We start from the raw sequence: 17,335 nt of genomic DNA, 5'->3' as shown, positions 1-17,335 counted from the left end.
CAGGCAGAGCTCAGAGCCCCTGGCAGGGCCTGAAGGGCTCCAGGAGAGCTGGAGAGGGACTGGGGACAAGGGATGGAGGGACAGGAGCCAGGGAATGGCTCCCACTGCCAGAGGGCAGGGATGGCTGGGAGATTGGGAATTGGGAATTCCTGGCTGGGCTGGAATTCCCAGAGCAGCTGGGGCTGCCCTGGATCCCTGGCAGTGCCCAGGGCCAGGCTGGAGCAGCCTGGCACAGGGGAGGTGTCCCTGCCCATGGAATGGGTGGATTGGGATGAGTTTTAAGGTCCTTTCCAGCCCAAACTACCCTGGGATTCTGGGATTCTATAAATTTACATTTAAGGCAAGACAGAGCATCGTGTTTTTCTTACCTGGGCTAAAAAATCAGGAATTCCTGGAAGCAGCATTCCAACTCATCTCTCCTGGGATAACCCAGGCTTCTTACAGCCATCCAGCACTGCCAATTATTCCCCAAAAATCAGCAGGAGCAACACTGGAAATCAGTCACGTTGTGTTTGTGGTGTTTGCACCTGAGCCGACCTCTGTGCTCAGGACTTTGAAAAATAGAAAAACATTTAAAAAAAGGGAAAACAGAAAAATAGAAAACCCACATTTAAATTATGAAAAGGACACTGGGATGTTCCAACGAGCCTCAATCCAACATCCCCATCCTGTGGCTTGGACCAGAACTGCAGAGTTTCATCCCAGAAATTCAGCTCCTGCCGCCACCCAAGATCCACACCGGGCATGGGATTCTTCTTTTTAGTTACTGTCCTGCCTGAAAATCTCTTGGAAAAGGATTTTCCTATGGATCTGAGCTTGTAAGGAAATGGGAATCGTGTATTTGACAGCCATGAAACGCCTTCGAGTAAATCAAGAGGATATTCATCCTCACACTGCACAAACTAGGAGCAGACTCCCAGAAATTCCTCTCAAAACCTGGGCTCACCACGAGTCAGGATTTGCCAGGTTCGTCCTGCCTGAAGAAAAACTAAGGAATAAGGAACAACCTTGTGAAAATTGGCTTTTAGAAGGTAATTAGTGACTTTCTGCGTAAGTGAATACATGTCCCAGTGGCCTGAAATTCTTATAAACATCTAAAAATATCCTATTTTTTCTAGAATCAGATATTTCATTCCCATGAAATTCAGCGTTGTCTGTTCCTACAAAATGCTTCACTTGATGGCATGAGGGTGGAAGGACCCACCAAGAAAAGAAGAAAAGAAAAGAAAAGAAAAAAAAGAAAAGAAAAGAAAAGAAAAGAAAAGAAAAGAAAAGAAAAGAAAAGAAAAGAAAAGAAAAGAAAAGAAAAGAAAAGAAAAGAAAAGAAAAGAAAAGAAAAGAAAAGAAAAGAAAAGAAAAGAAAAGAAAAGAAAAGAAAAGAAAAGAAAAGAAAAGAAAAGAAAAGAAAAGAAAAGAAAAGAAAAAGCAAGACAGCAGCAACACGAAGTGCAGCAATCTGCTGCTCACAGCACCCAGCCCCAGCTCTGGGACCCCACGAGAGAAAAAGCAGCAGCAGGGAACACAGCCAGGGAAGGGCTGGGGGCAGGATCCAAACCAGGAGCTGATCCAAACCAGGGGCAGGATCCAAACCAGCACCAGGATCCAAACCAGGAGCTGATCCAAACCAGGAGATGATCCAAACCAGGGGCAGGATCCAAACCAGGGGCTGATCCAAACCAGGGGCTGATCCAAACCAGCACCAGGATCCAAACCAGGAGCTGATCCAAACCAGGAGATGATCCAAACCAGGGGCAGGATCCAAACCAGGGGCAGGATCCAAACCAGGGGCAGGATCCAAACCAGGGGCAGGATCCAAACCAGGGACAGGATCCAAACCAGGGACAGGATCCAAACCAGGACCAGGATCCAAACCAGCACCAGGATCCAAACCAGGGGCAGGATCCAAACCAGGGGCTGATCCAAACCAGGACGAGGATCCAAACCAGGGGCAGGATCCAAACCAGGAGCTGATCCAAACCAGGACCAGGATCCAAACCAGGACCAGGATCCAAACCAAGGACAGGATCCAAACCAGCACCAGGATCCAAACCAAATCCAGGATCCAAACCAGATCCAGGAGCCAAACCAGGATCAAGATGGAAACAAGGACCATCCCCCCATGGCTGAGCTCCCACAGCCCAAACGGTCCCAGCCCCCATTCCAGGGAAGACACAGGATTTATTTTGGTCCAAAGTTTACATTTTGGAAGATTGTTATTACTGCTGGATTCCTCCTGGAAACACAGGGAAGTTTGGGACAAAGGGACCCAGGGAATGGCTCCCACTGCCAGAGGGCAGGGATGGGTGGGAGACTGGGAATTGGGAATTCCTGGCTGGGCTGGTGGGATGAGCAGGGATGGGTGGGAGATTGGGAATTGGGAGTTCCTGGCTGGGCTGGGACAGTGGGAGGTGTCCCTGCCATGGCAGGGGGTGGATTGGGATGGGCTTTAACCCTTCCAACCCGACCCATTCTGGGATTCTGGGATGTGCCAATGCTCTCTAAGCCCAGCTTAACCCCCTGAAGCTCAAACCAAGCCACAGCCACGGTGGAAGTCAGGGAGGCAGATCCCTTGGGATCCCCTGGGATCTGCAGTGCCAGGAGTGGTGATGAACATCTGTGAGGAACACACGGACACCTCCCTGCAGCCTTCTCCCTCCAGATGGTCACAGATTTCCAATCATGCTCCAAAATTTGGGTGTTTTTTTCCTCCGCACAGTATTTTCTTCCATGGGAATAGTTCAAGTTCATCCCAACTGAAATGTTGCCTTTTAGATACAACCCAAAAAGGGCTTTTCCAGGAACAAAGGATTTGACCCCCTCCAAAGCAGCAAAATGTGGGTGGGCACAGCAGGACCAGTCCAGAGGCACAGTCCTGACAGGGATGCTGGAGAGCCACAAACCATCAGCACAGTGCACTGTGATTTGGGGTTGTATTAAAATATACCCTACCAAGAAAGGGTTCTAAGAATAGAACTGAATAGGAAAAAAAAACCCAGGGATTTTATTAAAATACATTGTACCAAACTATTCTAATAATAGACCTGAATGGGAGAAAGGCACAGCTTGGAACTGCTGTGGAGAGCAAAGTTACCCCTCTCCAAGCCAGACTTAGCTGAAATTCCCCAAACCCCAGGGAACTGATGCTGGAATTCAGGCAGAGCATCCTCCCCGCTCGCTCATTAGCTGCTCATTAGCATATTTTACATGAGCATATGGCCAGGGCCCGAAGCGAAGCCCTCTGCTATTTGCCAATGCGTGTGGCACTGAGTCAGTCCCGGGCTGGGAGGGATGGCAAAGGACCCTGGAGCTCATCCTGTTCCACCCCCTGCCACGGGCAGCGACACCTTCCACCAGAACAGAAATAATTGTGCTTAAACCATGCCATGAAACGGGGGAAAGTGCACGGATTCCTCATGAGAGCACACACGAGAGCAGTTAAATATAGCCCAGGCAGGCTCCTTGCACAAGACAATAAAATATTCCTTGTGTCTCTCTTTAGCATCCCGAAATTCTGCCTGCTGCATCCCTGGCGAAATCCAAGCGGTTTTCCAGGACTGGGATTTGATTTCCATTTTCCCACCCCCTCCCTGAGCACCGAGCCTCCTCTCCCCCCTCCATCTCCTCATTCCACCCCTCTCCCTGGTGCCTACGCTGCTCCACCCGCTCCTGCATTATCATGAAAATCACACTTCCACTCCTCCTTTCCACAACGTTCTGTATCCTTGGAGCAGGCTGATTTTAGGTCCAAAGCTGTTCCATCTCCTCCTGTTCCAAACAACTTCTCTTCACCTTCCCCACCCTCCCCAGAGCCCTTCCCCAGCAGCTCCTTGCTGCTGGATGTTCCCCCTGCTGCAGTGGGGGAGCTCAGATCCCAGCCCAGACATTCCTCATGGACAATTCCCAGGGCTGCACATGGCATTCCTCTAAATCCCCCCTCAGCTTGCAGAAATATCGATATTATATCTATATTTATACCCCCAAATCTCAATATTATATCTATATTTTACACCCCCAAATACAGGGTGAGCAGCAGCATCCTTCACTTCCTTCAGGAATATCTTCCTTTATTTCCCTGCTCAGTTCCAAAGGTTTCGTGTTGCCCAGGACCTTGGTTTGAAGGCCACAGCTCCAGAGGTTCTAAATTCATGGATATCTGCACACAAGAGCAGATTGCACCTTCCTAAACACTCATTTATTCCCACAGATCCTTCAGAAGCAGCTGAGGGATCTCTTCAGAGATCTCCAAAGCACAAGATGGAAACTCCCCCGTGGGGAAGGCTCTGGGAGCAAATTTAGGAGCCCCTTTTCCAAAGGGGGAAATTCTTCAGAATTCTTCAAAGAAAGGGAAAATTCTCCAGAATTCTTCAAGGAATGGGTCTGTCGTGAGGAAAATAAAGAAGCATCCGGAGCTGCGAGTTCAGCCAAAGTTTAGAGATGATGTAAAAAGAAAGGTGGGGCCACAAGGAGACATTTGAGTCAATGTAGGTACTGTAGAAATTCAGGGCATGATTCATTAGCCAAAAAAACCCCTGAACCCCCTCTGCAGCTATTTCCAAGGAGGTACATCCATAATTTATGTGGAACAGGAGTGGGCTGCAATTTCCCCCACACTGCTCCTGCATAAATTACAGCGGCTTGTGATTCCCCAACTCTGCTTTTCCTGCCTGCAAGTGGGAACCTCTCCTTTACCCAGCACAGGAACCTGGGGCACCTGTGAAAAAAGGAAGGGAAAGGGTTTGCAGGTGGACTTGGGGTGCCAGGAACTGGGAAAGGTGAGAGGATGTGGGAGGTTCTCAGTTGTTTCTCAGCACGAGTTGCAGGAACCCACAAAAACCTCTTAAATCACTGAGCACAGAGAGGAGCCAGGGTCATGGAGAAGTTTAAAATATCAGGAGATTTATCACGAGAGCTGCTCCCCCACTTGTGGATGGTTTGGAGCAGAATTGAGTGGATGAAATAAATCCAGAAAACATTTCCCAGCCCTGGGAGAGCCCAAGGCCAGGCTGGGTGGGTTTTGGTGAGGTTTTGGAGCCAAGGAAATTTCCTTTGTGGAGGTTTGGCCCCTGAGAGAACAGGGACCACGTGCTGGAGACAATCTCAGTGCCTTGAGGAAACCCTACAAACGACATCCCTGGAAAAATCCCTTGGAAAAAGGAGAGGGGCAGAGGTTGGACATGCAGAGTGTCCATGGAGAGGGCATCGTGTGGCAGGAGGCAGCAGGTGACTCCTGGTGGCTTTTCTGCTGTCCCCATGCTGCCACTTTCTGTACCAGTCCTCACCCAAACTCTGCAGGGACAAAGGGAAAGGGAAAGGGAAAGGGAAATGGGAATGGGAAAGGGAAAGGAAAATGGGAATGGGAAAGGGAAAGGAAAATGGGAATGGGAAAGGAAAATGGGAATAGAAAAGGAAAAGGAAAAGGGGGAAAAAAGGGGGAAAAAGGGGAAAAAAGGGGAAAATGGGGGAAATGGGGGAAATGGGGGGAAAAAGGGGGAAAGGGGGGAAAAGGGGGAAAAGGGGGGAAAAAGGGGGGGAAAGGGGGGAAAAGGGGGGAAAAGGGGGAAAAGGGGGGAAAAAGGGGGGAAAAGGGGAAAAAAGGGGAAAAAGGAGGGGGAAAGGGGAAAAAAGGGGGGAAAAGGGGGAAAAGGGGGGAAAAGGGGAAAAAAAGGAAAGGAAAAAAAAGGAAAAGAAAAAAAAGGAAAAGGACCAAAGCAGAAATGTCGTGGTTTGACACGGAAAAAGAATTTTTCCGTGTCAAACCACAACAAGAAAGAAAAGAGAAAGGGGTAAAAAAAGGGATGAAAGCAGAGGAAGCTGCTCCAGCCCCAGTGAGTGTGCCTAGGACACATCCAACTGCTCCCTGAAGGAAAAGGGAACATTTTCCTTCCAGAACACCAAAGAATGGGGGACTGAAGTGCCAGAAGATGAGTTATGAGAGTCACCCGCTCTTTAGGGCCACTACCCACATTTTGTGCTCTCAGGCTCTCTGCACACAAACCAGAGACAGATTCCACCTCCCCTTGCTTGGTCTTTTTTCCCCCTCCTTTTCTCCTTCCTCTCACTTTTTTCCCTGGCCCTGGTTTTTGTCAGGTTTTGGGGAGCTCTTTTCTTTTATCCCTCAGTCTGTTCCCATACTTGGCTGATGTGACACCCTGTCCACTGGGCAGCTCTCAGTTTTTAGGGAGTGTCCCAACACTGTCACCTCTAAGGGACAAACACAAGCTGTGACACACGCAATGGGAAATAAAAGAGAGTAACAACATTCCCAGGAAAAAAACAGAAATAAACAACAACAAGAATCCCACATGCTGTCCTTATCCGAATTTAACTAGTTACTGTAGTAAAAATTTGGGATTTCCCTTCTTCCCACTCTTTTTGTCTGGTACAAAAATGGGTAATGAGGCAGCTGCTGAAATTCAGTGCAGAGGAAAGAGGCACTGGTGAAAAGGAGACAGGCAAGGCAAGGCCAGAGGCAGCTTTTGGAGGAGAAGGAAGATGGAAGAGGGGCAGGGCCATGAGCTGCAGGGGAGGAAACAGCCCCAGGTTGTGCTGGGGGAGGTTTAGGGTAAATGTCAGGATCAGTTCTTTCATGGACAGGGCTGTAGAGCACTGGAATGGGACAGGAATGGGACAGGAATGGGACTGGAATGGGACTGGAATGGGACTGGAATGGGCTCCCCAGGGCAGTGTGAGGTCCCCGTCCCTGGAGGTGGCACCTGGGGACACGGCTCAGTGGTGACCACAGTGGTGCTGCTGCTTGATGTTGGACTTGATGGTCCTAAAGGTCTTTTCCAACCTTATCAATTCCATAACTCATCCCACAGGGATCCTTCCCTGCCTCTCCCATCTCCTCTTCCCCACCCTCCCAGCTCATTCCTCGCTTCTGTGCGTCCCCCACGCCACCTTCTCCTCCAAGGACGTGGGTTCCATTTGGAATTCCTGGAATCCCTCTCCTCCCCCCAGCCCAGCAGCACCAGCTGTCCCCTCTGCCACCCCCAGGTCACACATTCCTTTGTCCACAGCAGAGTTGTTGTCCCACGGGATGGATCCTTTCTCCCCCAACCCCGAGTGTGGGGAGCAGGGAGAGGGAGGAGAAGCTGCTCCTGCTGGCCCAAGATGCTCCAAGCCAAAGCAGCAGGAGAATATTTCAGCCCTAATTGCCAGCAGGCTCCTGGAAGATGAATGCCTGGCTGAGGTTTCATCACCCCTGCCCATTAACCTCGACTGGGCATGAAGGCCCAAGAAATGCCAAGTGCTGAGGGTGTTTTTATCCCTCTTCAATGAATAAAAGAGAGGAAGAAAAAAAAACAACTCACCAGGTTATGAAATGTCTCCTAATGGGCAAATCAGTTCCCATTGCTCAGAAGAGATCACCCAAGGAACAAACACCCCGAGGAATTCCCGGCACCAAAATTCCACTTGTGAACTTTGAAGTAGGGAGGGAATTTGGAATAAAAGGCTCCAAAAACACTTCACAAAAACAGGAGTGAACGTTTACGTGCCAAGTGTTGTCCCCAATCCCCCAAGAGAAGGTTCCCTAAGCCCCTGAGGTAAAAGTGGAGGATGTAACTCACCACAAGAACCTGGGCAAGCAGAATGCAAATCCAAATCACCAATGGAATTTGGCTGGAAAATCCTCCCGTAATCCTCCTTCCTCTACGTAACTCTGTAGTTGTCAAGGTTTACTGGAGTCACTAGTGAGGAGCAGAACAGGGATTTTCCTCCAGGATATGGTCGGGATTCTCCTGCTTAAATCCAGCTGGCTGCTGCTGCTTCAGGTCAGCCAGCAAATCCCAATAATTATCCTAATAAAAGGATCACCTTGAATTCCAAAGGAGTGCTTTCAAAAGGTTTTTGCAAAATTCAGCCTGGAATTATTTGACTGCCCTGCCTGGCTGGGGATCTCTGATTTTTGCAGGGATATCAAAGTGCATTAAGTGCAGGAAGCTGCGGAGATGTGGAGACATGGGGGCAGCTCCTGCTGTCACAGGGATAAATGGGAAAATGCAGGATGTGAGCTGGGAAAAGAGTGCCTGGTAAGCACTGAAACCACACAAACCTCAGGAAAAACGGGATCCAAGGAAAGCCAAGGGGAGCTTACAGCTTATTCCTGGCAGGAGAAGATGTCACAGCCCAGGGCCGAGCGCTGCAAACTGTCAGGATTCAAGAGACTTTCACTTAAGGATGTTAAATCTCTTATTTGGGACAAGAAAAGGATTTCCCTGAAGCACGCTGCTCGTCCTGGGAGTGTCAGGGCCAGGGAATGCTGAGGGTCCATTGTTCAGTGGGAACTACCAGGCTGGGTTTTCCCCAGAACCTTCTGGACCTTCACACCCTCCAGCCCAAATCTCACCAAACGCCAGCCCAGGGTCCCTCTGCAGACACAGGGCTTGGGGTGGGGACACTCGGGGACACTCGGGGACACTCAGGGACCACGGCAATGCTGCCACCAAAATTCCCAACAGCTCGGAGGGAGCAGCACCTCCCACAGCAGGGCTGAGGTGTGAAAGATTCCCAAAACCGCACAGGGTTTGTACCAGGGCAGAGAATGGGCCAGGAGGGATCTCCAGCCTCTCTCCCTGTCCTTTAGGAAAAATTCCCATTTTTAGGAGAGGGAAAGGCAGCAAGGCCTTGCTGCTCCCAATCCCTTTTTATCTGGAGACCTCATTAGCAGCAGCCAAAAATTAAAACAGCAGAGGAAAGAAATGTTCTTATTCCCGCTCTCTAAATTGTCTCAGGTGTCAAGGTATCCATCAGTCATTACCAAAATATTTTTATAACCTTTTAAAGATATATATTTATGTGTTTGTAAGGGTATTTTTTAATTCTTTCTGATTAAATAGTGAAGGGGGAAATCAAGAGCATCATGCATTAGTACCCTACATATATTTATATTTATACATATATTTATATGTGTATTTACATTTACACTTACATATTTTATATATATTTATATGTTTATATATATGCCTTCACAACATATATATTCATATTCACACTAATATTTATACGTTTATATATTGATATATTTATATTTATATTTATATTTATATTTATATTTATATTTATATTGTGGTTTTTTTTAGTTAGTGCTTATTAAATATTGAAGGGGAGCAAGAGCATTGTGCATTCATACCCTATATATATATATTTACATTTACACTTATATATATTTTATATAAATACGTTTATAACATTTACACTTATATATATGTTATATAAATATGTTTTGATATTTCTATTATATAAATAGAAATGATATCACTTTATATTTATATTTGACAGTTTTAGCCTCTATATTTCCTGTCCCACCTCTGGAACCTCGCCCATTGCCATCCTGCTCCCATTCTGCTGCCTGGCTGGGATAACATGGCTGAAGAGAATTAATTTTATAGGTCACGCTGCACAGAGACACGTAAACAAACACCCACAGCCGGTCCAGGCACACGGATCCCTCCCAGATCCCCCAAATTTGGGCTGAGGAGCAGCCAAATCCTATTTCTGCCTCCATCCCGACGTCGCTCTCTATTAATATCTGACTTTTCCTGGGTGAATTTGGGCTCTGCCCAAAGCCCAGCCTTGTTGCCATGGAGACAGAAGCCGGTCAGCGTCCGCGGGGAGCAGGAGCCGACCTTTGGGAAGGTCCAATCCCAACGGCTCCAAACCCATGGAACCGTCCCGTTAAAATCCCGTTAACGTCCCGTTAATTCCTCTGCCTCCCGAGAAGTCCCAGAGCTGCTGGCGTGCTCCAGCCCCGCTGTGCTGGGCACACGGATGGTGCCCCAATCCATGGGAGATGCACCACGGTGGGCATCAACCCCAATCCATGGGAGATGCACCACGGCGGCACCTCAGTGTGGGCATCACCCCCAATCCTGTTGGAGATGCACCACGGTGGGCATCACCCCCAATCCTGTTGGAGATGCACCACGGTGGGCATCACCCCCAATCCATGGGAGATGCACCACGGTGGGCATCAACCCCAATCCTGTTGGAGATGCACCACGGTGGGCATCACCCCCAATCCATGGGAGATGCACCACGGTGGGCATCACCCCCAATCCATGGGAGATGCACCATGGTTGCACCTCAGCGTGGACATCACCCCCAATCTATGGGAGATGCACCACGGTGGGCATCACCCCCAATCCATGGGAGATGCACCACGGTGGCACCTCAGCATGGACATCACCCTCAGTCCATGGGAGATGGACCATGGTGGCACCTCAGCGTGGACATCACCCCAATCCCATGGGAGATGCACCACAGTGGGCATCACCCCCAATCCTGTTGAAGATGCACCATGGTGGGCATCACCCCCAATCCATGGGAGATGCACCATGGTGGCACCTCAGCGTGGGCATCACCCCCAATCCATGGGAGATGCACCATGGTGGCACCTCAGTGTGGACTTCACTCCCAATCCATGGGAGATGGACCATGGTGGCACCTCAGTGTGGGCATCACCCCCAGTCCTGTTGGAGATACCCTACGGTGGCACCTCAGCGTGGGCATCACCCCTAATTCATGGGAGATGCACCACGGTGGGCATCAACCCCAATCCATGGCAGATGCACCACAGTGGCACCTCAGCGTGGACATCACCCCTAATCCATGGGAGATGCACCACGGTGGGCATCAACCCCAATCCTGTTGGAGATGCACCATGGTGGCACCTCAGCATGGACATCACTCCCAATCCATGGGAGATGGACCATGGTGGCACCTCAGCGTGAACATCACCCCTGGAGCTGCCCAGAGGTTGTGGAGCTCCAAATCCAGCCAAAACTCAACATCTGGGGGGATTTTCCCGGGAAACACGCGGCCGCCCTCGGGACTTGCCTGCCAACATGGCTCTCACAGCGTGGCCTCCTAACAGAACTGAGGGAGAGCTTAATTGGGGATTCAATTAGAACGGGAAGAAATGTTCATTAAAGCCTCATCGTGCCCTGGAGATTCCCAGGCCCGCAGCATTCCAGGGAAAAACGGGAATGTGCAGAAGGCTGCCGGCTCTGGTGATGACAGAACTGAGGAGAGAAGCCAATTTTTCTGCTCCTTGCTTAATAATTAAAAGAAAAAAGGAAAATCCATTTAGTTTCCTCTTATTTCATCCTTGTGAAGGTTCATGGAGTCACAGAATATCCTGATGGGAAGGGAGCCCTGGATCATGGATCCAGCCCCAGACACCCCAAATTCCCACCCTGGGCATCCCTGGTGTCCAAATGCTCCTGGAACACTTGGGAATGTGCCCAGGGCAGCCTGGGCAGTGCCAGCAGCCTCTGGGGGAAGAGCCTTTCCCTAAATCCATCGTGCCCCTGGCCTGGCCCAGCCCTACAAAGGACACGCTCCAAATCCATCCATTTCCTTCCAGGAAACCCTGGAGAAGGTCCCACCAAGGCTCTGACCATCAGGAGCTGATGGAGGGATGTCCTCTGCATGTCCTGGAACCCTTGGGCTCACCTGGTGAGCACCTTCCACACGGGAAGCTGTAGGGCAGCGGGGCTGGACTCCTCATTTTCCCAGGATTTCCTCACCGAGGGCACTGCGGCCATTCCAAAATCCCAGCCCTGCCCCTCGGTGGGATGGTTCCTGTCCAGCTGCCAGGGGATGATTCCATGGAAGCTCCCCGGTCCTCCACAGGGAATTCCTGCCATGGATTGTCCCAGTGCAGCCCTGCAGGAGCAAACCATCACCTGGAACTGGCCCCAACCCAACAGGATCCAGTGTCCCAGGCCAGGCTGGGCAGGGCTGGCAGCGCCCTGGCACAGTGGCAGGTGTCCCTGCCACGGCAGGGAGCCGGAATGGGATGGGATTTAATTCCCTCCCAACCCAAACCACGCCAGGATTCCATTTCCAAGCAGAAAACACTGCTTTCCCCCAAAGCTGCAAGGCCCTTTTGGAAAGCTTTTGTAAACTCTGTGGAGCTGAATGCAGGAGAAAACCCCAAACCTGAGGGAAAGTCAAGCAAGACACCCTGGGAACATTCATTTCACTTTTACCCTTAATTCCCCTCCTTGATTCGACCTAAACATTTGGATTTACAAAGTCAAATCTTGACTTTTACAAACTAAATCCACTGTTTTTTCATCAAGTGGCATGACCTGAGAGCTGGCTGAGCTCAGCAGGGATGAGGCACAGCCCTGCCAGGGCTGCTGCTCTGGGCAGAGAGGGCTCAGCCTTTTATTCACCTGTCAAATGCTTAAACTGCTCCCCAGTGCTGCACAGAGGAACAGAAGAGCCCAGCCTAAGGAATAATCACATTCCATGACAGTAAGCTGTATTTTAGAAATTAATGACTCATGGCAGGATTGAGCTCATCCTGAGCTAAATTGCTGAACCTCTGCTCTGCTCCTCTGCAGACACGATTTTTATCCATTTAATCAGCGCTGGATTTTGGGGAATGCCTGGATCACTGCAGGTTCCCACTGGAATGGACCCTGCTCCCAGCAGCTTCCAGGAGGGGACCAGAGTCCCCAGGGGATGCTCTGAGGGAAAGGATTTTGAGACAAAAAAATGCAGAATTCTGGAAAGAATTCCAATGCACCTTGAAAAGTTCATCAAGAAACGGTCACTGACGAGCAGAGCCCTGTGGAGACAAGGCCACAAAACTCTTTTTTTTAAAGATTCTAAATTATTTTGTCACAATGTCCTCAGCCTTTGAGGTGCTGTTACAGCCTGAGAGCTGCTCTGATAACACAAAAGGCTGCTCCTCTCTTCCTCTCAATATTACACAGGAAAAATTGCATTTAAAAAGGTGAAGCACAAGTGCTGCCAGAGATGCAGCACCAGGTGTAACTAAGTCTCAAAAGAAAATTTGCTTTAACCTCAACTATCTCTAAAGAAGCAGCAAAAAATCTTCCAGAAATAAACTGCACGTCTAAATATAGTTGTGTGTGAAGTTAAATGTCCTTGGGCAGCTCAGGGACACTCAGTGGCTTCACTTGGAGTCTCTGGCACAAAGTGGGAAGGATTTCCACTGATTCCTATGAATGTTTCAAGGAGATTTTATTCCAAGGCCCTGCTGGTACCAAAAAATCTTCTGAAATCATCGAGTCCGACCATCCTCAGCTCTGCCAAGGCCACCACTGACCCCTGTCCCCAAGTGCCACATCCACAGGGCTTTAAATCCCTGCAGGGATGGGGGTTCCTCCTGAGCCCCTTTCCATGAAGGAATTTCCCCAAAATCCACCCTGAGCTCCCCTGGGCCAGCCTGAGGCCGTTCCCTCTGCTCCTGTCCCATTCCCTGGGATGATCCCAAATCCCCCTGGCAGGGAATTCCAGAGAGGGAAAAGATCCCTGGGGATCCTCCTTGGCTCCAGGCTGAGCCCCTTCCCAGCTCCCTCAGGGATTCTCCATTCCCTTCCCAGCTCCCTCAGGAATTCTCCATTCCCTTCCCAGCTCCCTCAGGAATTCTCCATTCCCTTCCCAGCTCCCTCAGGGATTCTCCATTCCCTTCCCAGCTCCCTCAGGGATTCTCCATTCCCTTCCCAGCTCCCTCAGGGATTCTCCATTCCCTTCCCAGCTCCCTCAGGGATTCTCCATTCCCTTCCCAGCTCCCTCAGGGATTCTCCAGCCCCTTCCCAGCTCCCTCAGCCCCTCCTGACCCTGAGGTTTGAGGGAGAACATTCCAAAGGGAAACCCTGCCTGAGGAGGTGTCTCAATCTCACCTGCACAAGGGCTGCAGTTGGGTCAATAAAAAGCAAAATGTGTAAATATTCCCCTGGGAGATACCTGGAGAGGAGGAGAAGGAGTAAAAGGAGGAGGAGGAGAGGGAGAAAAATGAGGAGGAGAAAGGGAAGCTGCACTTCCACCCCAGCATCCTGAGAAGTGGTGGATGCTCTGACACAACCTCTGGGTGCTTGCTGTTGCCCTGCACAGGTCACAGCTTTTGTCAGTGAAATAAATCTCATCAGAAATTGCAGGGAATAAATCCATCCTGCCAGAATTCCAAGGGAAAACGCCAGATCCTGTGTCACAAGGGCTGGGAACACAGAACCCCCAGAAAACACAAGGAGGAGTTCTGATGCCAGCGGTGTGTGGAATCACAAGCACACGCTTCCAGCTGCCCTAATTAGTGTCTAATAATTGACTCCTGTCCCTTCAGGGGGTTCTTGGCTCTAATTGAGCAGCACCTGCCACGTCAGAGGAACAGTTTTGTGCACCCACTCCTTGCTCAAAGGCCACACTTGACCCCTTCAGTGCCAGCTTTGCTCCCAGCCTTGGCTGTGCCCCGGATTTGGGGCTGGGAATCTCCTGCATCAGGAGTCACTCCAGGACAGCAGCGATCCCACTCCCTTTGGGGGTGTTTAAACATCATCCCACTGATTTCCAGCACCCCCCTGGGTGATCCTGGGAGGACAGGACTCCACCTGTGCCCTCCAGTGCAGCATCTCCCCCAGCAGAGGCTGGAGCTGGGAGCTCTGTCCTTGTGGACACACACCCCACAGCCCCTCTCTGCTTCCCACCGCATGGTGTGGACAAAAAAAAATAAAAAATGCAAATCCAAAAGCTCCTCCAAACGTTATTCCCTTCCTAAATTAGATTGAGCAATGGATCGAAACCAGAAATTAAATGCAACATAATGAAAAGTCGAGTAATGAGTTCAAATCCCAGGGAGCTGCGTCCCTCCTGGCACAGAAGGAAACCAAGGATATAATTTCCATAGGTATTGTGGGCTTGGGCAAGAAGCTGGTGCTCAGTTTTTCACGTATACAAGATCTACAAAAGATTTTAACTCCTTTGGGACACGGATTACAAGTCTGAGTGACAGAATTCCTATTTGTTTTTCAAGCAGACCTACAAGCACCACAGAGCTACCTGGGGCTGATCCCTGCTGGTGGGACTTTCTGTTCCACTTCTGCTTGCAGAGCCTGATTGTTATGAGGGAAAACTTCCCTGTGGGAGGGTAAAGGGCAGGAAAAACATCCCATCCCCTGATTTTCCTCTTCCTAATCAGAAGTGCAACACCCCAGGGGGCTCAGGAGGGAAATGAGTCCCCCAAAACCAGAGAGAGAGAGGCCTGGCTTCCAAAATTCCAGGTCATGTCATGCTCCCTTGGACACCAGGTGTTGTAGGTGATGCCAAGGACCCTGTACCCAAACCACCAACCCTGAATTCCCACCTAGCACAAATCCACCTCTGGAAGCAGCTCCCCTGCCAGGCTGAGAGCTGCTCCAGGACATCTCCCAGGAGCACCCACGGCAGCATCTCCTCAGCTGCCACAGCTCCAGCATAACCCAAAACTGCCTTTCTGCTCATTTATCCTTGTCTCAACTCCAGTCTCCACGGATGATCACCCTGAACGTCAGAAAACGGGCACTGCCAGCCTGGCACGGCTGCTCCGGGCTGGGGCCGTGACAAGGAGGTGCCACCAGGACAAATGAAACGTGCCTGGGTGATTTCAATCTCCTTCTGGGGCAGAGCAAGCTCCGTGTCCTGAGCACAGCACGCTGGGTCCTGGATCCACCAAGGGCCCAGCTCCACTTCCCCTGAGCAATTTGGGATGCAGGTTCAGGCTCTGGGGAGTGCTGCACATGCTGTAGTTGGGGATGAAATGGATAATATTTACTGCAAACAGCCAGTTTTAGCTGAGGGTGATGCTTCAGGGGACTCAGGATGTCAGTGTGTGTCTGAGCGAGGGACAGCTGGCAGGCAGGGAGACTGGGAACAAGGGTGGAAAAGGGGAGCAGGAAGGAAAGGGATGGCAGGGAAGGAAAAAGGGAATGTGAGCAGGAGCTTCCACGCTGATGGCTACCAGTGCTCCTGCGGTGCACGGGGCTGCCGTGCAACCAGCCCTGAGCAGCACCAACCTCGGATGCCGATGCTCGTGACACACTTAAAACCATTTCCCCCCTAGAAATCCTAAAGTCAGGAGATGACTAAAACCTCAGCTTCCACTCCCGACGCCAAGCGCATCTCCCGGTGTCCCGGGCAATAAGGAGGGAGTGCCCAGCGGCTCAATCCCCGCCGGGAGGCAAGGCGAGGACGATCCGTGCGTTTATCCGAATGCACCGCGGCCGCGGCCGGGCTGTGGGGCCGCTCGCAGCCCCGAACTCCGCGGCGCTCGCAACTCCAGCGGAGCCGGAGCATCCCCGGAGCATCCCCGGAGCATCCCCGGAGCATCCCCGGAGCATCCCCGGAGCATCCCCCGAGCATCCCCGGAGCATTCCCCGAGCATCCCCGGAGCATCCCCGGAGCATCCCCGGAGCATCCCCCGAGCATCCCCCGAGCATCCCCCGAGCATCCCCCGGGCAGCGCGGCGCAGCGCACGGGGGTCCCGAGCGGCGGCGGGACGGAGCCCCCCGAGCCCCCCGGAGCCCCCCGAGCCCGGCCCCGGCGCTGACCTGCCGCAGGATGAAGCTGGTGGAGGTGGTGCTGCCGTCCGAGCGCTTCAGGCGGCTGCGGCGCGTCGCGGTGCCCCTCGTCACCTGCCCGGGGACAAAGCGTCAAGGTGGTGTGAGCGCCCCGGCCCCGGCCCCGCCGCCCCCGGCCCCGCACGCACCGCGGCCATGGCTCCCGCCGCCGCTCCGCCGCTCCGCCGCCGCCGGGCGCTCTCCGGGCGCAGCGGAGCCGCCGCCGGGGCGGAGCGCGCTGGGGAGGGGGCGGCGGGCGGCCCCGGGGCGGGGCTGGGGCGGCAAAAGCCCCGAGCCCGGCCCCGGAGCGGCTCCTGCCGGGGGGAGAGCCCGGAGATGCGCGGGGTGCTGGGGACGGGCTGGGAGAGAGAGCGGGGGATGCTCACCGGGACAAAAGAGGGATCCAGGCAGAGCTCAGAGCCCCGGGAATGTTCCCCTGGAGAAGGGAAGGATCCAGGCAGAGCTCAGAGCCCCGGGAATGTTCCCCTGGAGAAGGGAAGGATCCAGGCAGAGCTCAGAGCCCCGGGAATGTTCCCCTGGAGAAGGGAAGGATCCAGGCAGAGCTCAGAGCCCCGGGAATGTTCCCCTGGAGAAGGGAAGGATCCAGGCAGAGCTCAGAGCCCCGGGAATGTTCCCCTGGAGAAGGATCCAGGCAGAGCTCAGAGCCCCTGGCAGGGCCTGAAGGGCTCCAGGAGAGCTGGAGAGGGACTGGGGACAAGGGATGGAGGGACAGGAGCCAGGGAATGGCTCCCACTGCCAGGGGGAAAGGGAAGGGATGGGCTGGGAGATTGGGAATTGGGAATTCCTGGCTGGGCTGGAATTCCCAGAGCAGCTGGGGCTGCCCCTGGATCCCTGGCAGTGTCCCAGGCCAGGTTGGACATTGGGGCTCCAGCTGAGCCCCAGGGCCCTGCCCAACCCTTCCCACATCCATCAGCACCCCCGGCGGGGAGAGCTCCATTCCCAGGAAATCAAGCTAAATCGGGAGA

General features: G+C 52.1%; 1 long non-coding RNA gene across 4 annotated transcripts in view; it reads right to left on the bottom strand.

Annotated features, from left to right (window-relative positions):
* The window catches only part of LOC144246646 (uncharacterized), a 32,800-nt gene extending 16,228 nt beyond the window's left edge, over positions 1-16,572 (bottom strand). For 2 of the 4 annotated variants that reach the window (XR_013340312.1, XR_013340311.1), the window contains exons 1-2: positions 16,499-16,572; positions 16,341-16,424 (exon numbers count right to left, since the gene is read on the bottom strand). This is a non-coding gene — a long non-coding RNA (uncharacterized LOC144246646). Of the gene's footprint in view, positions 1-6,166; positions 7,692-13,663; positions 13,729-16,340; positions 16,425-16,498 lie in introns of those variants that run through there. The other 2 variants (XR_013340309.1, XR_013340310.1) reach the window with 2 other exon arrangements.
* Positions 16,573-17,335: the final 763 nt, after the last annotated feature.

The sequence above is a fragment of the Lonchura striata genome, chromosome 8, assembly GCF_046129695.1.
Source record: "Lonchura striata isolate bLonStr1 chromosome 8, bLonStr1.mat, whole genome shotgun sequence".
Classification (NCBI taxonomy): Eukaryota; Metazoa; Chordata; class Aves; order Passeriformes; family Estrildidae; genus Lonchura; species Lonchura striata.
This window is presented reverse-complemented; position numbering and strand designations above follow the sequence as displayed.